This window comes from Pelmatolapia mariae, linkage group LG2 (assembly GCF_036321145.2).
Source record: "Pelmatolapia mariae isolate MD_Pm_ZW linkage group LG2, Pm_UMD_F_2, whole genome shotgun sequence".
NCBI classification, from domain to species: domain Eukaryota; kingdom Metazoa; phylum Chordata; class Actinopteri; order Cichliformes; family Cichlidae; genus Pelmatolapia; species Pelmatolapia mariae.
Window position 1 is genome coordinate 10070076 of NC_086228.1, and position 23898 is coordinate 10093973.

Consider the following 23898-nt stretch of genomic DNA (forward strand, 5'->3'; position numbering starts at 1 on the left):
ATCTTATATCTTTAGTCCTGAGACCAAATAAACCACCAAAGTCCGATCACCTCTGAACCTAACACGATTATTTGTTCCTTCATAGATTCTGCACTCAGGCTCGTATTTTGAGTCTCTCCATGCACAGACTACAAATATGTTTCACTTTGTTTATCAGAGTAAAACGCTGCTGCCCGCTCTACAAATAATACATTTATGATGCAAAAGTCACCAAAGACAGAAAATAAATGTCACAGACGCCAGTAAATGAATTAATTATGAACTGCTAACACTGTTCCGCTCTCTCAGATTTGCCGGGCAGAAACTTTAGCACTCAGACATTATTTATTCATGTGAGTCTGCAGTGAAAAATGATTTCCTCAACAGAGGCTAGAAGGCAAAGGAGGTCTACAGGACTGCATTTGATAATTCTTCTCATTATTCTTCTCGAGTCACTGACCCACTGTGGTAAAGGAGCTTCAGAAAGACCGCGTCGCAGAGACAGGGCTAATTTTAACTTGCATATTTTACATTTTAATAATAGTTAATAGGGTTAATTTTAGCACTAGCTTCATGAAGGACTGATATGATGGATTAAATATGACACTATTCCTTCTTTTTGAATATTTAATGCAAGCCTGTCTTGAGAATGACAGATCCACATTTTAGTTACGGATGGTTGCTAAATTAAATTCTGGATCTTTCTGTTCATACTTGCCACTAATATCACAGAAAGCTAAAACTCAACATTTAAGATTAAAATGTTTTACATTTTACATTAATTAACACTGTGAAACAAAACATTATCGGGTAATTTGGATGCAACAGTGAGGAACGTTACCTTCAGTCAGGAAGTTCCAGGATTAACAAGTCCGTGTACAGGAAACAGAGCAGGCAGGTTCCAAGTTTTATTGACTGAGAGCCAACTGAGGACAAAAGGTTACAACAGAGGGCCACAGAGGAAAATGCACACAGTATTTTTCTGTTCAGAGAATGGATGGTTATCATGGCAGGGTTTTTTTTTTTAACAACTAGTGAGGTGGCTGTTAGGTTCCCGGACACTCAGTGTTTATTCTGCAATGATGGCTAAAGCAGTTGATACTGAAGGACAACGCTCCTTTGTCCACATGAGGAAACAATAATAGTATCATTGAGGAAACTGTGGCGCCTTTCTAAAACTGATTTACAAGTAGCACCTCTATTATTTCTACATATGTAAGATGAAAGGGAAAAACAAAAGGCAGTGATAAAGATGGCTATCTAGTCCACCTATACAGTACAAGTATAGATTATTATTATATTAACTTATTTATTAGATTAGATTAGATTATTATACTAAAGATTATGAAGCTCATATAATATTGAATAGAAGTTCGTTCCACATCATTGGGGCTGAATGAGCAAAACCATAGTGTCCACTGTTTTAAGCCTGTACTGTGGAACCTGTAAGTGATTCACCAATCGGATGGATCCGGGAGCGGGATAAAGTGCTACTGGACTGAAGTCATGAGTTCCCTAGAGTATTTAAAAGTAGAATGGGAGCCTTCAGTTTTCAGGCCCCTCTTCTATAGAACCAGCGTCCAGTTTGGATTCAGGAGACAGACACTGACTCTACTTTTAAGATTAGGCTTCAAACTTTCCTTTTTGCTAAAGCATATAGTTAGGACTGGATCAGATGACCCTGAATCCTCCCTCAGTTATGCTGCTATAGGTGTAGGCTGCTGGGGGATTCCCATGATGCACTGGGTGTTTCTTCTTTACTCATGATGTATTAAGAGACCTCTCTGCACTGAATCATACTTGTTTTTAATCTCTGGCTCTCTTCCACAGCATATCTTTTATCCTGCCTTCCTTCTCTCACCCCAACCGGTCGCAGCAGATGGCCGCTCCTCCCTGAGCCTGGTACTTCCTCTTACAAGGGAGTTTTTCCTTCCCACTGTCGCCAAAGTGCTTGCTCATAGGGGTTCATATGATTGTTGGGGTTTTCTCTGTATTTATTACTCTAGGGTCTACCTTACACTATAAAGTGCCTTGAGGCGACTCTTGTTGTGATTTGGTCCTGTACAAATAAAACTGAATTGAATTGAATATATGTCAATGAACTTGGTGAATGTTGTCAGCAGTGCAGACTGAGATGGACCCCTTCAGCCTCGGCAGTTTGTGCCTAGCACCAAAGGACGCCACGCCATTAACATCCTGTGCTCTTATTTTTTCCTGGTGAGTAAATGCTGAATCCACCTGATGTCAAAGAGAATTTGAACTTTCTGTCAGGTGGAGGTTCGACTTTGTTTCTGCAGGTTTAAACTTTGATAGCCACTCCACGCTGGCAACCCCACAGAGAGAGGACGACTGTATTTTCACACTCTCTTTGTTCTAGTCGTCTCTCCGTCTGTTTGTGTCTCTGTGTCTTTGTCTCACTCTGCCTACTACATTTTCACCCTGCTGTTACTCTCTCTCACCCTCTGCCTCTCTGTTTTATCAAGCTTACTTTATATTTCCTCCACTTTTTCATTTCCTGCCTAATTTGGAAATTTACCCAGCACTGTTTAAGCTGAAGCTCAGTTCTTTGTTTTTCCTCCATAAAAAAATATTTTTAAATAATATAAAATTGTTTGTAATATTCCAGGAAATTGTCGATGGTATTTACTTAAAATTTCAAGGAATGATTATAAGGAATTGCACTCATAAATATGATAAATGTGATTTTGAGCAGTGATGACTTATAATATAATAATACTATTATTGCAGTTCAATTCATTTTCAAACATTAAGACAGCCTTTTTCTTTTTTTCTTGAAAACGTTGCTGATGCTAATATTGATGAAGGCCTTGGGATTATACCAAGCTCTAACAGTACACATTTGGGTTTTAAACATAGTGTTAAATTTATGCATATAGGTTCAGATTTTCTTTAAAGTCTGCAGACATGAGTAAATAAATGTTTCTAAACTGAACCAAAATAACACATTTTTAGTCTCAACTCAATTCAGCTCCACTTTATTAATAAATCACATTTAAAAGCCTGGATACAATAAATAAGGGGATAGATAAGAAACAAATAAAATACATGTGTGGGTGCTAAGCATATATAATCATGGCTTTTAAAAAAAAGGAGAGACAGAGAGCAAGTCAAATGCTGCGTCTTCAGTGAGCACTAAACCTGCAGCTTAGTTCTGTCATTTGATCTTCGAGGCGCTTTGCAGGCAGTAAAATATAAGACAGGTGCCTCATCCAAACCAAAATAAAAACATTACAATTAAAAAGCTGCTTTTTAACCATGCTCAGGTTATGTGTGTTTCATGTTAACCTGCTCATTTTAGTTAAAGGATCGGCCTAGAGTAAATACAACTTCTGACTTCGGTCTACATTTTAATGCTCCTGGACTGGTTACCTTAAAAAAGCTAAAGTTAAGATTTAGCAGTGTCACAATAATGAAACCATTTCCTGGCATCTGACTCCTTGTGGTCACGAAATCAGTGGGGGTCATTTGAAAGGTACTTGTCTGACATTTTTAAGGTTTTTATTAAATTAACAGCTCTAAATAAGGTTCCCTTGGTGGACATTTGACTAAACTCAGCAGGCAGCTTCTACAAACTACACATTCCACCTTTTCTGTTTGATTTTCTTCTCGTTAACAAGTGTCCATTTCATGCTGCAGTCCTGCTGGTTGGCTAGTTGGTGTAGATGATAGCAGCAGGCACACGACGAGACACTCATGTTAAACTCCTGACACGGTCTGAAAATGACCACGACCACAGTTATCGTCAGCTGTATTAATCAAGCTCAAGCAAAGCAAATGTAAACACATCTTTGGAGCATCAACACATCCAACATCAAACTTCATTACAGATACAGGATGCCTCACAGATGCCTGTGAAAGGATCATTTATATATAGCCTTGGACATTTGGACCATGCACATCTGCATTTGCATCTCGGTAGGTTTGAAAATGACTGAGTGGAACTGAGCAGGAAAAAACTCCAGCCAACTGCCAAATAAATAACCTCTGAGGTGTTTTCCAGCAGATGAGTGAACAACTCCACAACAAAGTGCAATTAGCATGAAACTACAAAGCTTAACACAATAGACAAACAGACACTGAGTGAACAAAAAGACTGAGAGAAAAGGCAGCTGGTGATGAAGTGCAACCAAACAGCTGGTGACATTTTCAGAGTGAACTCATTCAGCCTGAAGACAAAAGACCCCAAAAAACAAAAGACCCTCAGACGCTGCTGACACGTTCACCTCTGACAAACAGAAACACTATTCACGTGTTGACATTTAATCATCTCCTGATATTTTACTGTTTGCATCGATCCAGAACATCATTCAGTCGTTTCTCCATCTGTCCATCCACTCAGCAGATGTCTGAAAGTTCTCCAAAACCTGATCACTCGTTTAAAATATCACTACTTTCCATAATCAACTCACTATTTTTAGGATTTCTTTTTGTTGTACATAGAAATATAAATTAATTTAACTGTGGATTTACATAATAAAAGGCTTATAAAGGAGAAGAAGTGGATATATTAATATTGAAAATAATGGCAGTTAAATAATCTTTTTTTATGACGGGATAATAAAAGTAATAAAAAGATGATAATAAAACACAAGACAGACTTAATCTGAATTAAAGTGATGGTGCAGACCTCAGCCTGACTGAAATGGACCTTAAACACTTGCTAACCTTAATGAACTATAGCAACATTGCAAAGAAGAGTGGGCCAAAGTTGTGGATGACTTCATCAGAGACTGATGAAGTCATCAGAGACGATGAAGTCATCAGAGACTGATGAAGTCATGTACAAAGTGATGATTTCAGGTTATTGCTGCTAAAGGTGATTCTACAGAGGACGAAGAAGCACAGTGAATCCAGGGAAGGGTCAAAGTATAAGACAGCAGAATTTGCTTTTACTTGAAATCCTAGTAGTGATGCATACAATGGAGCCCATGATATAACACATACCTCAGGTGATTCTGGCTGCTTTTCTTGATATAGCTTGATATGCCTCCTCCCCTCCGGTACTGGAGGCTATAGGGGGAGGAAGCGGGCTATATATTACCATCGTGGCATTTGTCCATTTGTCTTCCCGTTGTGTGGGTGAAGCAAGAGACAAATGAATAGAACGAAAAGAAATGAGGACAGAGGGAGGGACTGGAAAGAGGAGGAGGTAGCAAGGGATGATGGGAAGAAGAACATGACTAGCCAGAAAATATACGTAGGGCAGAAGACTAGATGGGAAAGAAGAGAAGAAAGTAGACTAAATGAAATGACAAAGGTATATGAAGTATATGATACAACAGTACAGACAAAATCTTTAAGACAAAGTTTCATATGTTCATATGTTTTTTTTGTGATGAAATGCTTCATCACAAAAAACAGGGCATTAAAAAAGAAAAAAACAAGTTGATGTCGAATGTTGAATATGTAGGCAAAGGACAATTCTTGGTAACAAAAACATAGTGACTGGCCTTTGTAGCTGAGGTAGTCCTGACCAATCAGACTTGAGAGCGTTCTGGTTGCATTCAGTCAAACAGTCTGTGTGGAGAGCTATAACTTATTATTTACTTGCACTACCTTTGATGCAACAGAAATCCCAAAATATTGGCCACTGACAGCAGAGGACATCATGGCCACGGCCTAAAATCATCAGATCACAACCACAGGTACGTGTTAGTTCTGATATTTTTAAAATAATATCATTTTAAAACAAACTTTGACAATAATGATCATGTAGAATCCTAAACAGTGGACGCATCTGAGCACTTTTCTCCCCATCCTGCTGTAGTGGATACAGGAGAAAATGCAGCACTGCTGCTCCTTGAACTAAACATTTATACATGCAATTACAATGATTAAACTTAATGTTGCACCACATGATGCACAGTAAACATGTACACTCTCTTTCTTTCAGTCTGTTGACTCGATTCAGAGAGTGCTAACAGTTTGATGGCCCCACAGGTGCTAATTCAAGATGCAGACACGAGTCACCTGCTAACAGCTGCAAACGCCACTGTCCTGGTCAGCATGTGAAACCCCCCCAGGGCCAAACATCTGTTCCCATGCTCCTCAGCACTGACTCTGAGCGGTGCACAGATCACTGCCGCTTGACTCTTGAATATTACGACAATAATAAATTCTCATGTGTCACGACTGAACAAGTACTGAAGGTGCTCATTTATGTTAACAAGTAAAGACAGTATGTGCAGTCTGAACTGCACCAGTTTCATTCATGTTTTTATTTATAAGGTTGCTATAACAAAATGTTACAGCTGTGAACATGTGAACTATTATTTGATGTGTGTCGCTAATTCATACAGCAAAAACACAAAGTTTTGCCTTGAAGTGATTTGTAAAAATCCGGCTATTTTATCATCTCTCCATAACTGAAGGTTTTAAACGGTAACAGTGTCGAGGTTTCCCCTGAGGAGACTCTAAAGCTGTGAAACGTGTTCACCGCACACTGAAAGCAGTAGGAAAAAATTCACACAACAAAAACCTTGCAGCAAGGAAAAAAAACAAAAACCATTTGCACACAGGAGAAAAAAGGCTGAGGTTGAGCTGCACGAGAACAGAAAATAGCTGCAAACCTTTCTTTCGCCCAGTAACCGTACACTTCCTGAGATGAATGTGTCCAAAAACAAGGAGAAGAATGACGACGATGATGCACCAAAATGCAGTGCGTGTTCCTCTGCCGCTGTTTGTACGGGACAGACGTCCTGAGAGGGGTGGATGCTTCATTATGCATGGACAGATAAGTGGTTTGACTGTCTGCTCTGCTGTGCAGGACAGATCTGGGTTAAAGGCGCTGCTTCTCCAAAGATGCACGGAAACACGTCCACAGATAAAGAACTGTGTTTTCTGCACAGCAAGGTGTCCAATGGAGTCAGTGTCCACACCTTCTGGTTGGTACATGAAAATCAAAAGTCAAGAAGGCCTCCAAAGTGAGCAGGATTCATCTTTTGACCAAGAATACTTCAAAATACATTTTTAAAAATCTAAAAGCAGACCTGCTACTTTAGCTCTGATCAAAGCGTTCTCATTCGCGTCGATCTGATGCTTGGATGCCGATCGGGTTTACTGAACCATTTTTATTTTCTCATTCCTCAAAGGAAGAAGGAGATTTGCGTTGATGTACTCTGATACAGTACGTAACTTAGGTGTTCTTTTGGACAGCTCCTTTAAACTTGATAAACAAGTGTCCTCTGTAGTACAGTCTAGCTTTTACCAACTACGACAAATCTCTAAGGCTAAGCATTACATACCGCGAATGGATCTTGAAAAACTTATTCATGCCTTTGTTACTTCAAGATTAGACTACTGCAACTCCCTTTACCTGGGCCTCCAATCTGCCCTTCTTCATAAACTACAACTTGTCCAAAATACAGTGGCACGCCTTTTAACTGGTACTCGAAGGTTTGATTCTATTACTCCAAACCTTGCTCACCTACACTGGCTGCCCATCAAATATCGGATTGATTTTAAGATTTTATTGCTTACATTCGAAATCGTAAATAATATTGCGCCATGCTATTTAACTGAACTTCTCAGCCTGTACACTCCTAGGACAGCACTTCAATCATCGAGTCAAATGCTCTTGGTGCAACCTAGGTCCCGGCTGAAAACCAGAGGTGATCGTGCCTTTGCCATTGCTGCACTTAACCTCTGGAACAGTCTTCCAGCTGATATTCGCGCTTCAGAATCTATTCAATCTTTAAAACACGACTGAAAACTTATTTATTTGATCTTGCATTTTCGATTAGTTAGTGATTTATCGGATGTACACTTTGTACTTTTATTGCATTTGTATGTAATTTTAACCTATTGTGTTACTGGGTTTTTCCAGTTGATAGTTCTGTGTTGATTTTATCAAACTTTTACACTAGGAGTGAAATATTTCTTTTAACATAGTACTCCCGGGTTAATTAGTGCTTTGTTTTGTCTGGAAATGTATTTGTACTCTACTATCGCACCGATATGTAATTAATTTTATTTCATATTTTACTATTGAAAAGCACTTTGGTGTACCTCTGGTCTTTAAATGTGCTATATAAATAAAGTATTGATTGACTGATTGATGTTGATGTGGCTGTTTGAGCCTTAACTTACACACAGTGCAAAGAAAACGTGTCCTACTTCAAATAGTTAGGTAACAGATAAATTTAGACATCTGAAGTTTGTCAAAGTCTATATTTGGCAAACCGCTCCACATCTTTCACATCTCTCAGAGTTGAAATGACTCTTTTCCTTTTTTGGGTTTCATTTTCTTTCTTGTTCCATTTATTTCAACTTTTACACACCATCCGGCCTCCACATGCACACAAAATTTTCTGTCAAAGAACAAAACTCCTCTCCATTGGTTATGAAACCCTGTTAGAAATGCAGGAAATAAAGCCAGCCATGGCTGTTTTCTCATGTTGGATTCCAAACAAGTATATGACCAGAATGTAGGAGATAATGAGATGCGTTCGTTGGTATGAACGTGTGACAGATTACTGCTGAATATAAATGCTGTTTGTTTCTTCCTTCAGCTATTTTTCCTGTCAGAGCGTTCACTCTATCCTCCTCCCTCCCGTTTCACTCCATTGGGGTTAAGAGGGCTGTGGTAAGTGGCCGGCAGCATGCTGGGAGGGTGGGTGGCGATGCTGTGTGGGTGGGAGGTTTGTTACGCCTGCCAACTGCTCGAGTGATGAATGTTGCTGAGAGAGGGAGAGCTGTGCTGGAAAAAGGAAATTAAAAAAATACAGGACGCTTACATTTACTTTACTGTCAGCAGGATTTCAACTATATTTTTATTGTTTTCCAGTTTTTCCTGTGAAATCACATTTTTTTTGCGGCATCATCTTCAAATATTTTGTTGCTGATGTTTGTTATTTAGCAATTTGGGATAAAAAATTAACCTGAAATAAAGATCATCCGTGATTTACTGACAGCGGCCTTATTGATTAATACATTCAGGACTTTTGCTTTGTGTGGGAGGGGTGTAATCAAGTTACGCCCTGTTAGCTCTTCCAGCGGATGATTAGCATTAAACACAGAGCTTAAAAACACAAAGAGCAAAGGCTGCGGTCTGACAGAGGCCCCGCATACAGTCGCATTGTTTTTAGAGTGTATATCAGATAATTGCAGAGCTTACTGCACACAGCAGGAAGTCTTGGGAAACTGTGGTGAATCCAACACTGAAGCATTTTGTTTAAATGTGTATGCGTGCCAATACTGGTCAACTGCATGAATTACATAGTTATAAACTGAAGTCTAGAACGATACTTTATGCATTTAAATTAAAATCAGTGATTAAAGCGTTGAGACAGACATCGAGGCTGGCTTCATACAATTTATTTGCACCTATTAGAAACACCAATGCTCAACAAAAACGAGGTAACACAGCTGACCTACCAACAGCTTAACCTGGAATATATCTTCCTTTTACATGTCAGAACCTTCCACTATTACCTTTAAACCCCAAATATGTTATGATATTGCTGGTCTTTCTCTATCAGACTTCATTAGCCCTGGAGGATTGTTTCTGACCACAGATGGACAGACAGAGCTGTCCAGAGATGTTGGCAGTGACAACAGCATCACAAAGAAACTCTCTTTGTGTGTAATCGTTGTTGATCTTTGAATGAGGTGAATGAGGTACAGTCTTATACAGAGGGCTACACAGGGCTCCATGGTGCGTGGTCAGTGCAGTGTGTATGTGGTTTGTGCTGAGCCCAAATAATGTAACATTCTTTTCACGCCCAGATGTGCTGCATATATCTAAAAGCCATCAGAAGGAAGAACGCTAAAAGTCCAGAGACCACAGTACAGTGAGCTGCAGGAGATTTGACCCCAAATAAATTATTCATGGAGAGAAAACTACAGCAGCAGAGTTTAGAAATGGTGAAATGGATAGCAGTACGTATAAGTGGCTTCAGTTTGTCCAGATATTAACTGGCACACTTCTCATCATGACTGGAGGTGAAGTCTACACCAGCCTCAACTGTAGAGCATCACGTTGAGTCGGTTCATAATTGATGAAAGCAGATACTCCATGTGGGACAACTCATGGCATCTCAACACAAACACCTGCATGTTCATTTTTTTGTTTTTCGCACAGGTGCAGAGATTAATCAGATCATTTAAGAGCTGCTGTGGACGGGAGGCGCAATTAGAGCATCCTGAAACTGTTTTAAGACTTGAAAAAGTTTTTCAGATCTTCTCGATTATGTATCAATAAAAACAACAAGAGCATCTCCAGTGTTCTCCATATGCATCCACTCCATTGTCCAGTCCATGTACAGAGATCTAATTCTAATTCATGACCTATTTCTGTTCTAGGCCTCGTACGGTGAAACGAGACACTACAGTCACGCTGCCAACATTGTGCTGAACAGTGTAGCGGGGCCAAGTTTTGCCCCATTTCCTGTTACAGACTTGCAGTGTGAGGAGCACCATGATAAGCACAGTGACAGCTGTGTGTTAAACACGACTTTAGCGGCCTCAGAGCAGCGGCAGCTCGCCAGAGCAGGCTTATGCCCGCATACATGAAGACTTCCTGTGCAAAACACAAAGAGAGGACAATGAAACGTGCAACTGAAAAACCCAGCATACTGTTTCAGCAGGACTTTGGTCTGAATATACTGAAGGCGGTCAGCTGGAATTGAGCAAAATGGCTTTGCTTCGGCGTGGATACAGTGTGGACCAGGCACAAGTTATTTAACTGAGAGGTGCGAGTGCAGTTAATTAGGTTGGGATTGTGGACAGTGATTCATTACATGGCTGATTGAACAATAAATCGGCGTGTTTTCTGAGGGGTGAGATGAGGGGCTCTGTGAAGCCGAGGTCTAAGTGCGGAGACCAAAGAGACGGAGAAACCCTAAAACTGATGTGGTTCTGAGAAAAAACAAAAATAATGAGTTGAAAAATTACTTTTCCCTGCTGTTTCTTTATTGAGCCAGTTTTGTAATAGAAAAGAAAAAAATAGGAATTTGTGAATTAGAAAGAAATTTTGTCATTTTTACATGAAAATGTCTTTTCAGTTCATTGGACCATTTTAATTCTAGTCATGTCCCACTAATTTTAAACTACATTAAAAATCTGAATTCTGAACTTGTCTTCTACCATTCATACTACTTCAAGTCAGCCGCCCAAACCAGATGATTCCGTTTCATATAAAGCTCAACCTTTCCAAAAAGTCCCGACCTCTCTGCAGGATTTAGTTTTCCTGTAAGTCTTTGGTTTTGAAGGTTTCTTCTGTGTGTGGAGCAGATTGCAATCATGCCATGCACATTCTCCTGGCCCAGCGTTTGGCAGCATGTTCGTCCATTTCTGTCATTTGATAATACAATACATGCAAAAACACAGGAGAAAACATGTACTGAGTCAAATAATGTAGTTTTTTTTAAAAAATACAATTGAATTCAACACCTATACACACAGTCAACATTTTTTCCCTTTAAGACCCAGTCTTACAGATTAAAATGGATAATAATGAAAGAAAGTCATCCAGATGATTTTCAGCCTTTGACTCCACCACAGCAGCAAAGAAGACATCAAGGTGAAGACACCACGTCAGAGTGAAGCAGTAAAATGCACTGAGAGTGCTCCGTCTCTTCGCCCTCCCTGCTGGTGCACAAGCTGCTTTTTCTCCCAAGTCAGCCAGAACTGTCGCCCATTGGCAAACGCTGACACGGTGAACCACGGCAACAGGTGCCACAGGGTCATTGCCAGGGCAACAGAGGCAATTTGCATCAGCCAGTAGATAAGCGTTAAAGGAAGGAAGACATGCAGGCTAAGTTTAAGAAGCAAACTGCATCTGCTGCCACTTGTGGGCCTCGGACAACACCAGGACGAATGTGATTAGCTGATGCATGCAGGGCTACATAACATTTATGTGACAGCTCCACCGTCCACCACAGCCCTGACATGTGAATGTCATTTCATTCGATCCTAATATGTATAGAGGAGAACTGCTCATTTCCAGTTTCATATTTTGATTCTTCTACACTGTAAGCGTGGCTTCACATGGGTCACAACAATCCTTATTTATCTTACACTGAGCTGTGGTGCCATACTGACTGGCTGCCCCTCATAAACAGAAGGCTTGAACAGCCGGCTGTTGGGGCTTGTGTGCTCGCAGCCTGTGATGATCATATTAAGGATATTCACTCTTTACATCATAATCAGCCCAAAATAGAAACAAAAACTTGTATATATATATATATATATATATATATATATATATATATACATATATACATATATACATACATACACACACACACACACACACACACACAAACACACACACATATATATATTTATATGGAAAAAGTATCTGAACCTAAATTATCAAGATCAGACAGAAGTTTGTGTGTTTAGCTCAAGGATTACTTGCATTATTGAAAACCTTGGCCGTGTTTAGCATAACTGTAACAGTATATTAAAGCAAATGAGGAAAAGCATAATAAAACTGCTGTTAGCTAATCAAAACTATGAGTTTGCATTTTTAAGCAGAAAGTAAAGGGGTCAAAGTGACGTCACATCACACTGACCCCGAGCCCACTACAAGTCCATTAAATGTCTGAGTGGTCATTAAAAAGCAATAAATGTGAAAATGTTTTACAGTGAGTCACCTAATGGGAAACAAAGTGAAATCTATCACAGGTGTGAGACTCGTAATGAGCCAGGGAGGCATCGATGACTCATGCAGGTTTTAGAATGAGTCATCAATTTAGAGCTGCTGCACAGCGCATCTGTCCGGGTACGAAGAGACAGGCAGGTAGACTGGGATAATCAGAAAAGCAGGCAGACGTGTCGAGGGACAAACGGACCAGACGATGTGTCGTTTAGCAAACTGATACATTGAATGAATATCAGCCGAAGCAGCTGACAGGCAGTCACACTGATATACAGATAATTAGGTATTGACAAGGAACAAGGGATCAAGTACAGCCAGATGGGAAAATGATGACTATTTAAGGAGCACGTTGCCAAAAAAAAAAGAAACTCAAACAAAGCACCCAGAAATGCTGATATGAAGCAAAATGTCTTATTATTCTGTCGTCTAGATTTCCTTGAGACTAATGTGTGCAAGAGCAGTTTAAAAAAATCTGATAAAAGTTTAGTTATTGGATTTAACTGAACGCCAACATACAAAAGCACAATTTATTACTAATTGTAGAAATATATTACGCGATGAGCACAAAGACAGTGTGAGGAAAGTGCCTTATGAAAGTCAGTCAAGCCATAAAGGGATGTTGGTAAACTTCTGAGGATTAGTCAGATCCAAAATGAAGATACAGACTGTCATGGTCCTGGGTCGCTGATCCAGTGCTGTGTGTTTATGGACTAATCATTATGGTGTTTCTAGAGTGACTCATATTTCCTAGTTTAGTTTTTCTTGTTGTTTATCCCTAGTGGTTCTGGTTTTGTCTGCAGTGTTTCCTGTGCTTGCCAGTCTTGTTGTCATGTCCTGTCCATTATAGTCTTCGTCTCTGTGTTCTGTCTTTAGCACACTCCTTAACGTCTCTCTCTCTCGTCCTCTGTCTCTCCTATTGATAAGCTTGCGCGTCTTTGTCAGGGTCTCACGGTGGGTGTCACTTCCTGTTTTATTTTGAAGCTACCTTGTCTCAGGTGTGTTATGTTCAGTTTTGCTTCCCCTGTTCCATCAGTCAGATTTGTTCCTGCTGTGTTTCCACTTGTGTCCCATCCTCTTGTTATCCTGTGTATTTAAGTCTCTAGTTTATCAATGTTCCTCGTCACGTCGGCAGTCTTCATGTCCTCCTGCTGTGTGCTTCATGTTTTGCAGCCTAGTTACCACGCCAGGAGTTTATTGTTTTGTGCTTTGAGTTTGTAGTTCTCAGCAATAAAGCTGATTAAGTTCATGTTTCGTCTCTGGAGTCCTGCATTTGGGTCCAACCTCTGCTTGCCACACAGCCAGACCCTGACACAAACTGCAGTGAGACACAATAGCAGAGTGGAGATAGCAGTGCTCAGATGAAGCAGAAATTAACCTCTATCAATATGATGGAAAGAAATAACCAACTTTACCACACGCTGACGGTCTTCTACTAAATATGTTGAAAGTCTTCGATGGGCAAACCTTCTGTCATTACACTGGAGCTTCATCCACAACAACCAGAAGTGTAACAGTGTGTGTGTGTGTGTGTGTGTTCCTGTCTAGCTATCTTTGTGAGGACCGAAATCTGCATTCTACTATACTTGTGAGAACCAACAGTCACTTGTGAGGACACACTCACCGGTCCTCACAAGTTTGAAGGCCTGTTTGAGGCTCAAAATGTGGGTTTAGTGTCAGGGTTACAATTAGGTAAGGTTTAGGGTAAGGGTCAGGGTTAGGTAGGACTGGGCAATATATCGAGTTTTTTAAAAAATTCGATATATTTTTATACGAGATATAAAGATGTGACAATATCGTTTATATCGATATAGTATATGTTACGATATAATTATACTTGTGGAGCCGCAAGTTTGCCTCTCTTTCGTCCACTTTTGTCTCTACGCAATGTTACTCGGCCTCGCCTCTCTCCTTCACTGAACACAACTCCCCCTCCCCCATCACTTCACCTGCAGGCAACGACAAGATGAACACGGCAAATCTCTGCTAACGAGTTACCGCGGATTGCCCCGTGCGTGGGGCTGGACGGCGTCAACGTGTTAGCGAGCTAATCGCGCTAACGAGCTAACCGTGCTAACGACATGCAGCCCAAATCCTTTCATTTTCTCAAAAATCGACAGTGCACCTTATGTATGAATTCTGGTTGTGCTTACTGACCGCGAACCGATTTTATGTGGTACACGGCGCTCAGCAATCTGTCAAAAAATGTTTTAGTACGACTTTGGTAAGCTACGGAGATGCACCACTTGATGGATTGTCGGAGCATTACAGCTACCGTAGTCTGGAGCCTCGCAGAGTGATATGTACTGTGCATCAACGTAATATTACCGTATTGTGTGTGTATAAGGACCATAAATGGAGAAAGAGACATGGTTACGAAGCGGATTTCAAACTCAAGGCTGTCAGTCACGCAGTATAGCAGCTGTGAAATCTGTCTGTCTTTGTTATTATGCTCAGCGTCTTTTAGTTTACATTTTGACTGCACAATTGTGAGCTTTTTGTTATGCACAAAAACAACATTGTTTTCTTTTATTTATGGAGAATTACTATTTAATAAATGATGATATTATTTTTTTGAGTAATTTCTTCATGTACATCTACACTGTATGTTAATAAAAGTGCCTGTGTAACATCTGGGACACAGCTTTGACTAAACTCTCTTTTTGTTCTTACTTTATGGCTTTAAAAAATATATATCGTATATCGCCGTCCAGCTAAAAAATATCGAGATATGAATTTTGGGTCATATCGCCCAGTCCTAGGGTTAGGCATTTATTTTTAATGGTTATGGTTAGGGTAAGGGGCTAGGGAAACCATTATGTTAATGAAGGTCCTCACTAAGATAGCTGAACGGGCTTGTGTGTGTATGTGTGTGGGGCCTCTAGTCTGAATAAGGTGTTGAGTCACTCAGTAAACAGTAACCAAGAGTTTTGAGGCCGTTGTCTCCACAATGCAGGAGCGAGCCTCTCGTTTCTGACTGTGCCTGCTGTTTGTAAGGTCTCGGGTGTTTGCGTGCTCTACATTTGTAAGGATTCAGGGGTTTTATTGTAATTTCAGCACATGAATTCACTCGATGTGAAACTACATTTAGCACTCAGATACTGGCTAAGGCCATCAAGAGCAAGAAACAAATTTACAGTGTGACTATAAATAAGAAACATCCACATTGGGCTGTACATTTGTTAAAAACATCAGAACTAGAAAAAGAAAAGGAAGATGTGTCACTGAAACTAAAAATGCCAAATCAAACATGTGGAGCTGCCTGCTGTGGTGCCCCCTTGTGACAAAGAAGCAGCTGACAGTAGTAGTAGTAGTAGTATGTGCTCGTTCGAAACTTTATACTGTTCAAGCAAAACAATTTGAACTGCCAACACTTTTGGGTAATGACCCCCCAAAAAATCAATAAAACTATGAAAAAGGGGCAAAATGTCAAATAAAGTGTTTTAGGTTTGCACACCTATCCTTTCTTCATCTCATCAAATCAAAACAATCCAAATTTATATTGACTAAACAAAAATAGTCCCGCTGATAAAGGTACGTTAGTCGAACAGGCCTAGTTGTTCTAAAATTTTGATTTCAAGGACTTGTTTTTATTTTTTTAAGTTTCTATAATGCTCCATCATGTCCAGTCAGCATGATATATAGAAGAAAAGAACATTTTGAGGCTAAATGAAACCTTATGCCAAACAAGCTAACAAAATTGTACATAATTTAAAAAACTGCAAAAATGTGAAGACAGACTGGATCGGGACAGAAAGCAGAAACAAGCTCCAAACTTATGTTCCATTAATGCCACGGTGCTGCCTCTGAAAAGGTCACCTGGTTTCAGACCACTGAGTCATGAATGAAGCCAAATGAAACGGCAAAAAGTTGAATACCCTGAAAATCATCACAGGAGAACAACAAGGTCAATTGTGAGCTGAACGTCTACCCTGGCACTCGTATCTATGCTTATTATTTCCATGTGACAGCATCCCTAACTGTCCCCCGGGTGGTGTTAAGCTAGTATCCAACCCTCTCGCAGTAGTTCAGGCTCAGTCGAGCCAGGCGCAGACTGAGCCTCATCAGAGCTCAGCATGAAGCATGAGTTATCTGCATAACATTTCAGAAAGATTAAAAACACTCCATCCAGCCACTATCAGCCCCTGACAACAGATGGATTAAGTGTCCACGTCAGAGTATGCTGTGTGTGTGAAATTCACTTTAAATGAAATAAAGTTACTTTCATACCACTGAGCTGAATTTTCAGCATATCTAAAGCTTTGGCGCAGCCAGTGTTGGCACGAGGAAGGCCTCCGAGTGTCCTTTCTCACAAACTTGGACAGCTTTTGCCTGCCTCATCTCAGCAGGGTTACTCCTGCTACAAAGCATTAGATTTCATTAATTATTTTCCTAATTACCACAGTAAATCATGTCCACAGATATGTTCACAGCTTAGCTGCTTCAAAAGGCGTATTTTTCTAGCTTACAGTCAAAATAACCCAAGAGTCCTTTTGTTGACACACAGTGAAGGAAACTGGAATTTCATCAGAAATTTGAAGATCTGAGGCAATGGAAATGAAAAACAGCACTAGTCTCAGTGAGACATGTTTGTGCACATGTTTATTAGTACTTTTAGTGCTTTATCAATCTCACATTCACACCTACGGCCAATTTCAAATCCCCAGTCCTCACAGCTCCTCACCTTAGAGCTGAGAGAAGTTTTACTTTGATCCACTAAAGTTTCTGTTTCTGTTGTCACTACAAGCTGCTGAATGTCACATATATTCCATGTTATCTGGTCACTACAAAGAAGCTAATCCTTTTCTGCTGGTCACCCCTCGGTCTTTTAGACTGTCAGAGAAAACCAGGACACCCGGAGAAAACCTGTGCAAATACATGCAGAAAGGCCCCAGAGAGACTGGACCACAGAACATTCTTGTTATGAGGTCACATTGCCAACCACTGCACCTCTGCCCCACCCAAGGATAAATGTTTCAAAAGTTATAAAAGTACTTATTAAACCTGCTTAATCGTGGGATGCAGGATAGACAAAAACAGTTCACTGTCCTGAATATCACTTTGATAATTCTGACATTCCTGTTTAAAAATCGTTGATTATAGCCTTCAACTTTTGAGTTTACTGGTCCAAACAACTTACAAAAAACAAAGTGGCAATACTGCATGCTGTGTGCATGGAAATCTACTGGCAGTGACGACTTTACTTACACTATAAAGCAAACGCTACCAAACGCTGGCCTATGAACACCCATAACATGCTGCTCTCATCACCCTCTGATGATGATTGTGGACTTCACTGCAAACATGCTGTGTGAAAGCATTATAGAAAACACATTTAGCACCCTTTATGCTGAAACTGCACTTCTCAGCAGTGCAGTCAGCTGTTTGTCGAGACATGAAGAAAAGAAAAACTCATCAGGAGAAATATACGGTGAAGCACGGCGGCAGCGGCAGAATCATGCTATGAGCTATTCTGATGAAAATGTTAATTTAGATTCTTGGCAGTGCAATAATAATACTCTCAGATGTGGTGACCATTAATTGATCGACTGAATTTATTTACATATATGACTTACTCTCAGATTCTGACCTATTCTCTTCCAGTGTTCCCTTCATCACAGCTGGTGTCCTGGTGTTATTTTTTGTATGCTGCCATCCACACATAAGGCAAAAAGGCAATGAATGAATACAGCGGTAAATTGAGCCACAAACACAGACACAATGTTTTCAGCACTTAAACTTTTTGAGTTGTCACTTATTTGTACTAGAGAGCGAAGGAAAAGTGAGAGATCTCACGGCGTGAAATCTGTGAGATTCTCTCTAAATAAAGAACTCTGAGTGAAGGTATTGCAGTGCACAGCTGGCTACAAATATTGCATCTTTTATGAAGACTCTCAGGCATGCAGTCACTCCTGCAGAGAAGCTCCTGTAGAGTGACAGCACAACAAAAAGCACACACACACACACACACACTCTCACACACAAACTGAATTGTTCTTTATACAAATACTGAGAACGTCACAGATGAAGGTTTCTACCAGTAGTGATTAACCACGACCATAATTATTTTGAATTTTGGTGAAATGTAGAGTGCATATGCCAAATATTTTTGTTAGTTGTTAGAACTTCTGTTAGTCATACTGGATTTTAGACAATAATAAGTCATTTTGAAGAATTTAGACGATTTTCAGCTGATGAACCTTGTGTAAATGTGATTTACCTCACGCTAGCAATCACAGCCTCAACGCAGACCTCAATAACAGAGATTGTCTATCATGCAACATGTTGGGTAAACATGCTAATAAATATAAATGCAATATTTTTATTTGTGCACAGATTTCTGCCATGACATGAAACATCATATTTAATGGGCTGTGACTGACTCTGGCTGCCTCATGTGGTGGACTGGCAGCCTGTCCAGTGTGCACCGTGCCTCAGCTGACATATCCCCGCCCACCCTGTGACCATAAAGATAGTGTTTCAGGAAGAAAGGATCCCTGATAATGCTAATGTTAGCACAGCAGGGCGGTATTTTGCCGGTGCAGGCAGCTGCCATCTTCCTATTTTCAGAGCTCAGTCGTTCTTTTCCGTGTTATATTTATTTCATCTTAACTGACTTGTTAAACCTTTAAAATCTAAATATCTGAACTACATGAGATTCTTAACAGGGCAGCATAGTAACATCACTGCCAAAGAGCACTGAAAGTGTGATTACAGAGGAATGCAGACATGTAAAACAAGTGACATAAAGTGTGATGTCCTTTACATTATTTTCAGTAACATTTTATTTGTCCAAAAACTGAACAAAATTCACACAAACAGCTTTTATAGTGATCATGCATCCAGAGTGACTAACGCGAGATAATGGCCTATCAGCGCAGTGATAGAGGTCTGTTTGTGGTAACAGTGGGGTGACAGACAGAGCGAGAATGCCAACACGCCGGGCGAATTTTTTCTGTGCAGCTGTCACTCAAACGTCTCACAGCTCAGGAGCACAAAGCCAGCGATGCTCGGTTTTATTCAACTGTTGAACACTGGCTGATTTTCTTTTGTGAGAACAGAAAAGCATTGCAGTGCTGATCATGGAAATGCATTCTTTTCCACGCACGCTTACGGGATCAGTGCAGGATAGACAGCAGATCATTCTCCTCACCTTGACTGTCTGTGATGTGTGTTTTTAAGATTGCGTTCTGACTCCGGGACTGCCGAGTGATCATCATCAATAAAAGAGAGCGAGCTGTAGAGGCACCAGTGCAAGCCAACGCCATAACTTGACCTCCAGCCTCCTTTGCATTGGTTCAGGTAGATCAGGTAGTTCAGGTATCTCATCAATCCAGAAAATAAAATGAAATACATTTTTACTCTTTGTTGTGTTTTTAAGTAAAAACTAAACGATTAAAGTAGGAAAAATAAATGTTACTGCTGGCATACCGTTTACTGGAGGGGCTGTAACTTTTAAGTCCTTTAGCATGTAAGATTTTTGGTATTTACATATAATAAGAAAACTGAATTTTCAAGAATCAGTTAAAGTAAATTAAGATAAGTAGTAAGTTAAGTTAAATCATACAAACCTAAGTATCCACATTATATCCAATATATGAATAAAATTACAGGTTATCAGAAATCAGCTTTCCAACTGAGCAAATGACTCAAAAGCACAGTTACAGGCTCTCATGGGTTACACGAAATACATAATGATACAGGACACGTGTAAAGATATTATTTCAAAAGTAAATCCTGTAAAAAGTAGTTTTCCGATGCCAGCGTCTCTCTGTTTCACGGGATCTGTCTACTGGATTGAGTCACAATCTTGGCACAAGTTTTTTCCTGATAGCAAAAAACTATCAAGATACTGGAAACAAGGGCACTTCTACCCCCCATATATTGCATGAGTGCATACATATATTGCATGCACTCATGCAATATATGTATTTTTCCGTAAAAATGTGACTCTAACTTCAATAAATACTTTCAAAATAAATAAATGAGATACAAGGTGTTCTCTGGGAGTATAAGCATAAGTATAAGGTCTGCTCTGTGCAGCTGGAGAAGAAGCTGAATGATAATGATAACTGCCACACTGACTAGAACACCAACACGTGAGACAGGAAGCGCTGGGGCGCTCTGGTTAGCAGCAGCTAAACTTTTAAAACAAGAGTAATCCCCACCGCTATTCAATCATACGGTTTATGTGAATGGATGAAAAAATAGGAATAAAAACATCAAAATGAGGTGCCAGAAATACTGGAGGGTGTATGTCTACATTGATGTATAAAAAAGGCTGTTCGTGTTGGTGGATAACAAGCCTGACTCTTGTCTGATAAGTTAATTATTGCAGCTCCTGAAGGATTAAGGTGGAAACATTGTTTTTGAACAATAAATCTGGATTTAACTCAGATTAAACGTTCTCTCCAAAGGAACTGGTTGTGGGATTTTTTTTTTGTCCAGTCCAGGAACTACATGGGTTTAGGGAAGCTCTTTGCAGATACAGCAGAAAGGCGAGATGATGTGATGCTTAACATGTAAATAAATTTGCTGTCAGTTACTCGGATGTGAAGGTGGCACTGTGGCAGCAGAGATTACTGCTCCATCTACGTTTGTGTTTGAATCTGGGCTGATATGAATATGTCTGATATGATATGAAACCACATGGGATTTCAAATGGCAAAGCTTTTATCATCATATGTGCTATTACTCAACAGCGGTAGATACAGTAGCAGAAACCCAAGTGTCATCTCAGCATTGCAGTCAACACAACCACAATCAGAACAACCACACTCGTGTCTGGAGTCACAGCAGTCTGTGGGAGCGCTGGGTGACACATGACTGCCACTTTTATCTCAGGTGGGCTGACCATAAGAATTCAGATATGCATGCAATCTCACACTTTAATGACACTTACAGTGAGAGTATAAAATTACAATTTTACTAAATTCTACACTACAAAAGGTGGTCAAGTGTTTGGCTGCTTGAGAAAAGGCGGATACACAGGAAGTCATCTACGACTGGCTGCTCCAGTCTGCATGTCAAAGTTCAGCAAGATACTGAACACTGAGTGGATCCTGTATGTGTGTGAATGGATGAACAAGGCTACTTTGAGTACTGAAGTAGAGCAGAAAAACGCTAGGTAAGAACTAGACTATGCACTGGATGGAGCTCAAACAGCAGGACGTCTGGTGGTGAGAAACTCTTTAAGACACCGATGTATGATTAACACCTGATTCATTAAACCCAAGTTCAAATTCAGTTATTTCACTAAAAATACATCATTTATCTTTTTTCCCACTGATGTTTTAAAGACAGTTAAATATAAAAACATGTACTAGTATCTAGTGTCCATTCATCTTACCTAACATCAAAACATCAGTGGACAAAGAATCAGCGAGATGTACTCAGAGTAAAATATCTTAACGCTTTACTGACTTTATCAGACATCAGTTGTAAGAATGCAGTGAAGTATTTGCAGTGCTGACTGATCTATGATGGTAGCTGATATGTATGTGTCATGTAGATTAGTTTTATGTTGAGCTGAAAGACAGTTACGTTTTTACACATTTACTTTCTTTCCCTGTGACAGGGAATATAAAAACATAACAATACAAACATTTAGTTAATGCAGGAACGTCTGAGAGACATTTTACTGCTGAGCTGTTTGTCTGTGGCACACATCATAAACTAACCCACCCAGGATCAGGCACCACTGAAGGCTCTGACACTGTCTGTGAAATCTTTATCTGAAATAAACCTCGTGCTCAGAGCTGTGAGAGTTGCAGTAACTGTGTCTGTGAGAAGCATGCGGTGGAAACTTGAGTAAATGATCCGCTGCTCTTACGTTTCTACAGGTGATTGGCTGGGTGTCTCACTCATTTCCACACACACCGCCTATCAAACGCTAATCAAAAGCGCGTGCGCATGTGTGCGCGTGCACGGAGGCACACACACTGGATTTTCACGATGCCAAACACAAACGGAGACTTCCTCTGTGACGGCACCCTCTGCTCATAAAGCCAATCAGCGCGCTGGCTGCTATAAATAATTCCGGCTCTCCGCCGGCCGGCCCCGCCGACACCAACACTGCGGAGAACCGGAGCCGGCCAGGCCCTCCTCCTCCCTCGGCTGACTCCCCTACAGCCTCGTCCTCCTCTCCCGTCTCTGTCACAAAACGCACACCTTTGAATGCGAGCGATGGCGGCGGAGGATTGAGGAGATCCGCCTTTACCTGGAAGAAAACGGAAGGCACAGAGCGAGAGGGGATAGGAGGAGCAGGAGGGAGGGGGAGATATCCGCAGCATGCCTTTGTGTTCCGCGCCCCGGTGCCAGAAGTGGCTCTTTCAGCCCACAGCCGCGCGGATTGTGCACAGACATCGCGCCGAGCAGGTGAAGCGCGTACCTGCAGCCCGCCCGCGTGCACAAACACACCGAGACCAAAACAGCCTCACGCCTAAAACCGTCTGCCTCACCGAGAGTGCCAGCTCCCCCTCCATCCATCCGAGCTGCAACACTAATGCACAAACAAGCACGGAGCACTGGGGGTCCCCGCGGCGTCCCGGCAGCGCGGGCTCTCTCATCGTCTAGCATGCGCTGCGTTTGCTTTCACTAACCTGATGCGTCTGAAGGACCGAGGGGCCGAAGGGATCCCGACCAGTCTGCAGGAGAGCTTTCGTTTGATGCCTGTCCTATATCCAGTCTCTCTCTCACACACACGCGCGCTCTCTTTCTCTCCACCACCCCCTCTTGCGCACTATTACCTCACAGCCTCCACTCTGTTCCTCCAAGACGAGAGAGAGAGAGAGAGATAGAGAGCATATGGCGACAGATTCCCAACAGGAGCGCGAATCCGTGTAAAAGCAGAGACGCTGCTTTGTGCTTTGTTTAAATTCTCCAAAGTGCGCACGCCACCACCAACAAGTGAGCCTGTTAGGATACACATAAAGTTCCTTCAAAGAGAACAGTGTTTAAGCTGACAAAGGTGCACAATTAAAGACAGGCCAGAACACAAAATAGGATTTTACCCTCAGAGGTTTTAATGGGGTGTCGGTGAATTCATTTATTTTGATTACAGGCCTGAATATTCCAGTTTACAGTATGCCATCTATTTTATTTTGCCAGATGTGATCAGAGGACACTTTGATAACCGAATGCTACATCTTTCACACAGAGGCCTGACACTGCCATTTAAAAAATAGCATTCATAGAAATATACATGTGGACCAGGTGGGCGCACGACAGGAAGCCAGCTGCAGCAGCTGTTTGTAAATTCAAAGTTAGCCTGCTGTACACGTAGAAGTGAAAGAAAG

At 40.8% G+C, this 23898-nt stretch overlaps 1 protein-coding gene across 2 annotated transcripts in view; it reads right to left on the reverse strand.

Annotated features, from left to right (window-relative positions):
* Positions 1 to 23386, reverse strand: part of cplx2b (complexin 2b) — a 47225-nt gene extending 23839 nt beyond the window's left edge. For both annotated transcript variants that reach the window (XM_063484902.1, XM_063484895.1), the window contains exon 1: positions 23203 to 23386. The gene's annotated coding sequence lies outside the window, so the exon portion shown is untranslated. The remainder of the gene's footprint in view (positions 1 to 23202) is intronic.
* Between the last annotated feature and the right edge of the window lie 512 nt (positions 23387 to 23898).